A 7300-nucleotide genomic window follows, 5' to 3' on the forward strand; every position below is an offset into this window, starting at 1 on the left:
CTTTTAAAAAAAAAAAAAAAAAAAAAAAAAAAAGAGTGGGGGGGATGATCAAGCAGTGTGCTTTCAGGACATTTAGCAGAGCTAGAATGAAAACATAATGTTCATGCCTGTCAGTGGGTTCGTGGAAGGTGGGCGGGCTTGATCCATCTTGCTGTCATCTTTTCTGCTCATTGCCCCCACTTGCCCGCAGGCTATCTATCAGATAGGGGGATTCCAGAGCGAGGGGCTCTGGATTAGGCCTCCTGTGATAGAGGCCAGAGGAGGAAGGAGGTAGTAAACTTGAGGTGGATATCCCTCCCAGGGACCCAATACAAGCTTCTCACAAAAGATTAGTATTGGACATTTACCACATGGGAAAACTAACAGCCATTAAAAAGAAGCAGAGACAACCCCCAGAAAGAAGCCACCTCTTTCCTGTCTTCATCCCTCTCCCCTGCCGCCCCCAACCCTGACACCAGAGTGAAGCTCAGTCTGTGCAGGGAGCACAGATGCCGACAGTTCTTCCCTTCTCCCAGCCAGAAGAGCATGTAACAGATCCACCCATGCTGGGGCATGAAGGAGAGTTTCAGTTCATGAATGAGGATGGAGTTAGGAGACAACCAGGGCTAAGTTCTGGAGTGGGGCCCCTACTCTGATGGAGGGAATCCATGGAGAGTGGATTTGATAGGAGAGCTGGGGCAGTTAGGGAAATGTGAGAAGGGGCAATTGTTGGGTCCCTGGAAAGGGAGGGATTCTCTGGTTTTCTTCTGCCCCCCCCTTTCTTCTATGAGAGGGACATATAGAGACAGGGAGACAGACACTTCCAACAGGATCTTCATGCAGTGGTCCAGCCCTAGCCCTCAGCCGGCCCAGATCACGGACATGTGTGGAAAGAACCTCTGGATGTGAACCCAAGCCCACGCGGGTCCAGCACCACAGAACGCTGTGTCACCGCTGCCCCACTGCTGCCAGTCACGGTTTCCTATTTCTTTTAGGTTGTCAGGAAAGCCATGGTGTATTTTTGCATAGAAGAACAGAAAAATACGTCAGGACTTTCCTGACAACCAAGTACTTTCAGAGGGGAATTCGTGCCGTGTCAAATGAGTCAATCTTTCACATGGTGTCCCTCGTGACCACTAGATGACAGGATTCAGCCACGCACAGTGACCAGCCATATGGGTCAGCGCCGTTAGGGACTAACCAACAAACCATTGAACTAATGGCCTGGGCCTCATTTACGTTGGCTGACAGACACTGGGGACAGAAAGTGCACTCGTGAGGCCCTCTAGGATGTCAGTGGCAGCTCGGTGCTCACGGCCTCATTAGTATGCACTGTGTGGACTCTAATCAGATAAGGGCCAGGAAGTGTTATTAAACCCCGCAAGGAAAAGTGGGCCAGCTGAGCCTGATTAGTATTGATTGGGATTTCTCCCTACCAATAAATTTGCTTATTAATGTGGATGTTTGGAGTCACTGTTTTCATAAGAGCAGCCATCTTTGTTCTTTTTCTCTTTCACATACCCTTGCCCCGATTTATTTTTTGAATGACAATTTTCATTTGAAAAATATTTTGAAAGAATTAGACCTGTGGACTGCAGAGGGTGTGGTGGTCTCTCTCCTCTTCCTTTACCTCCTCTCTCCCCTACCTTTTCTCATTTTATCCTCAGTGCTGGGGGTCAGGAGGGTGGGGATATATGTAGGTCACAGTGCAGTCAGCCACCTTAAGTGTTGTCTTATGTAGCCCAATCTCTGGAGAGAGTTTCTCTTAAGTGGTGTTTTTTGCCTGTTTTTCTTTCTTTCTCTAACTCTCTCTCTCTCTCTCTCCCCCCTTCCTTCCTTCCTTTCTTTTAAATGTATTTATTTATTTCTCCATGAGAGACAGACACCCTAAAGGGTGTTCATGGTGTCACCCACATCCAGCTTCAGCCAACCTGGACGGGCACATGGGCCTAGAGTGCAGAGGGAGACCACAGGATGCAAAACTGGGACCTTCTCATGTGGGCTGAGTTGTATCGTGCTGCTGCACCCTAGCCCCAGTGCCTTGCTCTTTGGCTTTTTATTTTATTTACTTATTTTTTAACTTTAAAGTTATTTCATTTGAAATATAAAATGGAACTTCTTCAAAAAAAAATACATTTGTATTAAATTAACCTTACCTTATGGGTTATACTCTAAGTGTCCACTTTATAAAAATCAGTAACCAGGCTTCTTTCATATTCAAATGGAAATAAACATAAGCATGAATAAATTTATTTTATGTAGTAGCATAAAGAGTCAATAATCCTTTCAAGAAAGAGACTGTCTCATTTCCTTCCAACTCAGATTTGCCATAAACACAATCCACAAATGATATTGGAACCTCGCCAATTGTGTAATTCAACTGTCTTGCCTGAACAATCATCTCCATCTGGAAGACGTAGCCTTTAGAAACACATCGTTCTATTAACTTCTGCAGAACATTTTTCTGGTATCATCTGATTATTTTCCTTTCAAATCCCAGCCATGTACACCTCCATTTCCTTTATAGTGAGTTCCAGAGACAATATCAAAATTGCCTTCCTTTTGCTTCCTAATGAATTCAGGAATAAATTTTGGATGGTGTGAGAGATCGGCATCCATAATAATTATGTAGTTTTTTGTGGCATGTTTCATGCCATGAATATATGCAGTTCCTAGTCCCAACTTTTTCTCTTGTGGTCTCCAAAGAATTTTGTCTGATCTTCTCCAATTGTTCAACAACATTTTTTCTTCCATCTGGACTTCCATAATTTATGATTATAATTTCGTAGTTGATTCCACTTCCAGAGAAGCTTTTCACCAGGAGCCACACAATGGCGTGAGAGGTTCTCATACTTGTACATGAGTAAAAGCACTGAATGTTTGTCCAGTAGCTAGGTGTGAGACCTAAGAGGAGTATGACTCGCCCCTGCAGAGGGCATGGGGGAACTGCTGGTTTTTCACTTTTTTAAAAAAGCAAACTAACAGGACCTTCTACAATTTGAGTCCTTTCTCAAATATCAATGCTATGAGGACAAGAGCTGTGTTCTCTTGCTTATTACTTTCCTCTAGCTCTGCTTAGCACTCACAAGTGGGTGTGATTTTTTTTGGGGGGGGGGAGTAAGTACATAAGTTTCAGTATATGTTAGTCCTACTGGAAAAAACAGCTTAAAGTCAATGATCTACTGAAAAGATAGATGTGTTGTCATTTTATATGAAAGACAGTGTAGCATTGTGGTGGTAGGAGAAGGATCATGGGACCCAAACACATATAAGGCTTCCTACAGACTGTGTTGGTCACTGCTCAGGCTCTGTCTTTACCCTGAAGAATGAATGATTGAATGTATATAAAATTTTTTTTTTTAATTTTAAAAAAAGAGAAGAATGAAAGGAGTGTGGTGTGTAGAAGGCCTGAGGGCCCCAAAGGCACTATGGAAGGAAAGAAGCCTCAGGCGGGAAACTCAATGTTGCTGGGACCCACTTCAAGTGTACAGTTTATTTAAGGAATGAAATGCATTATGTTATTAACTAACACTTGGTAAAGTGCTATATAAATGATACAGAAAGAAGATCTTTATTATAAATTGGGGACTGGTTTGTTACAGTAAATACCTCCACGGACTTCATATTTTTCTTTGAGTCCAAGACAAGTCTACCCCTCTGTCTCTTCCCTACTCCTGAAACCCCTGGTTCAGAGAGTTGACAATCTGGAATCGTCCCCACCCTGAAGATTATGAATACGCCGTATTTCTGCACAAAGGGCTACTGCCAGAACAGTAGGTAGGGCCAGTTATTTGTTGGCTTCTATCAGGGAAGCAGTACTCAAAGCACTTGGCTATTATTTGGGTGGGCAGGAACATGTGGGTCGAGCAGGCCAGAAACGCTGTCCATGCAGACATCTGAACACGTTTCCAGAGGGCCAGAAGAGTAGTCTTCCTCCTTGGTATTCAACTGTGTCTTGGGGAAGTGGCTATTCTTCACAAAGACTTGGATCATCAGGATCCAGCTTCGGCAGTTAGAATGGCTGAGTTGACCTTGTATTTGGGGACTCCTATATTGCAAGCTACTTGATGGTAGAGATTTTTTTTTTTCTCTTAATCAGATTTGAATTTCCATAGCTCAAGCCCAGAGCCTTGCACAAAAAGGTATCTAACAAGGATAAATACTAAAAGAATATAAAACGTCTTTTACAAATCTTAGTGGTTTCAGTGTCTCTATAGTTGCAGAAGAAATGAGATAGTGGGAGCTTTCATCTGAAGACTGGTGACTGTTTTGCATGGGAGTGCCTTGCAGAGACCTCCTACCTGGCTGACCCTGGCTTTCTTTGTTTACTTCCAAAGCTCAGATGCTGATCCCCTGCTGGGTCCTGCCTTGGGTCTTATCTATGTATGTTTTGTTGGCTATAGTGCTTTGGGGTGTCAGTGATTCTAGCAGGAGCACTAGAGAGAAGAAATAGGAAAGGAAAATTGTGCTTCCCACTGTTAGGAAGTAATCTGGCACGTTTTGTTTTTGTTTTGTTTTTGTTTTCTGTTCAGTTTTCAGAGGTTCCTGGTTGAAGGGACTTACAAGTTCTGGCAAAGTGAGAAAAAAAAGAGCATTCATTTCCATATGGATAAACAATCTCTGTCCTTTTCTCCAGACTTCCAGAACAGCTCTGTAGGAACAGAGCTACCAACCTACTCAGAATTTGGCCAGTTATTCCCAAGGGCAGGCATGAGTAGGTTGGGGTCAGAGGGCTTATATGCGGGGTGAAGGGCTGTTCTTGGGAAGAGTGCTCAAGAAGTTGAAATGGAGGGACCAGCAGATGTCATAAGGTTACATCATCGCTAGACTCCCACATAGCTGACTGCAGTTTGAGTCCCAGACCTGGTAGCTTGAAACTCACTCAGGGTACATGTGCGTGCATGCCCAAAATTTCAAGAGGAGAACAGAGGAGAAGAGATTACGGTGTGGCCATCTTCCCTGTGGAGTGATTTCTCAATTTCTCTCTCTGTCTCTCCAGTAAGCACACACATCCTATTGCCAAAATCTCTTTTTTAAAAAAAGAAAAAAAGTTTAATGGAAGGCTCGGGGCTTCCTTGAAGTCAGCTTTGTCCCAAAGATGAGTTCCTGGTCTGGAAATAATGAAGAGGCAGTGCTTCTAAAGTTTCTATTATATTTCTTTCAGAATGGTATCAAATAGTAACTTATGGAATTAAGATGGTGCCTAACTTGGAAGAATCTTCCTTAGTCAGTTCATTCTTAGTCAGTTGCTAGAAATTTGCTATGTTCTGGGCATTCTAATAGAAATCACAAGGAATAAATTCTCAGAAGGCCTGATTCATATGCCCAAGAGTTTACAGTCTGTCGACATTTGGGTTATAGTTTAAATACAGGCAAGAGAAGTGAATGACACCATTTTATCTAGGCCGAGATTCGAAATTATGAATCTAGCCCCTTATCTTGCTTTATTTTTCTTCACAGAAATGATTAATTTAAAGTTATTTCACCTATTCATTTGCTTACCTGTGTGTCTCCCCCACTGGAATGATTCACAAGATCAAGGACCTTGTTTGTTCTGTTCACATTTTTAAATAAACAATTTAATCTGTGTCTGCATGACCCATAGTAGTCTTTCAGTAAATATTTGTTGAATCGATGGAATGGTTTATAAGTGCTAGAGGAAAGATTTGTCAGGAAAGGTTGATGTGAAACAAGGTTTCGTAATAGGTCTAGTTTTAAATTCCATTCACATATATTATTCAGCACCCATTATCTATAGATCTGAGCTCACTGTGCAGAGTCACGATGATGATTTAAATGGTGGAGCCAGGATGTGGACCCAGGCCTGTCTGGCTCCTAACCCCACTGCACAGAGCTGCCATCCCCAAGAATGGCCTAGTCTTCCCACTGCATGTCCCAGGGGACAAGTCAGGTCTGTGTGTACATGACCCAGGATTCAACTTGATTGTGACGCTATGCTGGCAGCACTGCAGAGTGACGTCAGCAGATGTGTCCCTTTCCTTCAGACCTCCCGTCATGACACTAACCAGGAAAGTGGAGGTCTTTATTTGTGATTTCAGTGAAACAGTGAAAATGTATCAGACTCCAGACTCCATACGTATTGTCTGAGATATTACAACACTTCCTTCTCAGAAACATTGCTAATGCGGCAGAAAGCCTGATTAACCGGAAATAATCAGGGTGAAACCCTCTCTACTGATGGTCTTTCTTTTTTCTTTGGTTTGGCTTTCTTTTTTTAAGTTATATATATGGAATGTGTGCTCACCAGAGAGAGAGAGAGAGAGAAAGAGAGAGAAAGCACTCCTGGGGGCGATGGCTATGCCGTAGTCCTTTCTCCTCCATTCTCCTCTTGGGATTTTGAGTGTTTACGTACACGTGCCCAGCATGTTTTCCAAGCTTCTGGGTCCAGGACTTGAACCATGCAGTTGGCTATGTGTAATCTAGTCATCTTAACCACCATGCCACCTGGCTGACTCCCATAGAGATTTTCTAGCTTGTCATAGGTTGAAGTGTGGCAAGTACACAGCCAGCTCCCTGGCACCTAGAAGGTATTTGGCAAATGTTCATTTTTATCCCTGTTTTTACTGCTACTCCCATTGCTGTTTACTGCCGTTATCTCTCTCTCTTTCTTAGTTTATTTCTTCTATGAGTGAGAGAGACAAAAAGACAGACAGACAGACAGACACACACACACAGAACAAGTGAGCAAGCAAGCATGCACCCCAAGGCCTGCACTATGGATGCTTGCATACCCAGCATATTCAGGAAGGTCTCTGGGCATGAACTCAGAATGTTCCCACGTAGGCCAGCCTTGCAGAGCATCAAGCTTTGCCACCATGCCACTATTTGGCTCCCCTCCCCACACACACTTCCTTCCTTCCTTCCTTTCTTCCTTCTCTATTTGATTTTTATTTGACAACAATTTTATATATTTATGTGGTATAATGTGATATTTAAAATATATATACATGCACATACATACATACATACATACATACATACCATGGGATGATTAAATCAAACCAATTAGCATCTCCTTGTCATATACTTACCTTTATATGTGGTGAGAACATTTAAAATCTACTCTTTAGAAACTGTCATTTTCAATACTTGTTATGTCTATTAACTAGATGATAAACCCCCGAATGTGGGGATTGTGTCTCTAGCATGTTTCTATTTATCGTGCCTCGTACACACCTGACACCTAAGAGCCACTTCATCAATCTTTAATGATGGCGCATAATGAGTGCTCATCGTAAATGCTGAATTTAATAGATGAATGAATATGACATCAATACAATGTAAACTGGCATGTCTTAGA

At 42.6% G+C, this 7300-nt stretch overlaps 1 pseudogene; it reads right to left on the reverse strand.

Annotated features, from left to right (window-relative positions):
- Positions 1-2233: 2233 nt before the first annotated feature.
- Positions 2234-2870, reverse strand: LOC106736064 (dolichol-phosphate mannosyltransferase subunit 1-like; annotated as a pseudogene).
- Between the last annotated feature and the right edge of the window lie 4430 nt (positions 2871-7300).

Source organism: Tupaia chinensis, unplaced genomic scaffold (assembly GCF_000334495.1).
Source record: "Tupaia chinensis unplaced genomic scaffold, TupChi_1.0 Scaffold000627_1, whole genome shotgun sequence".
In the NCBI taxonomy this organism is placed as follows: domain Eukaryota; kingdom Metazoa; phylum Chordata; class Mammalia; order Scandentia; family Tupaiidae; genus Tupaia; species Tupaia belangeri.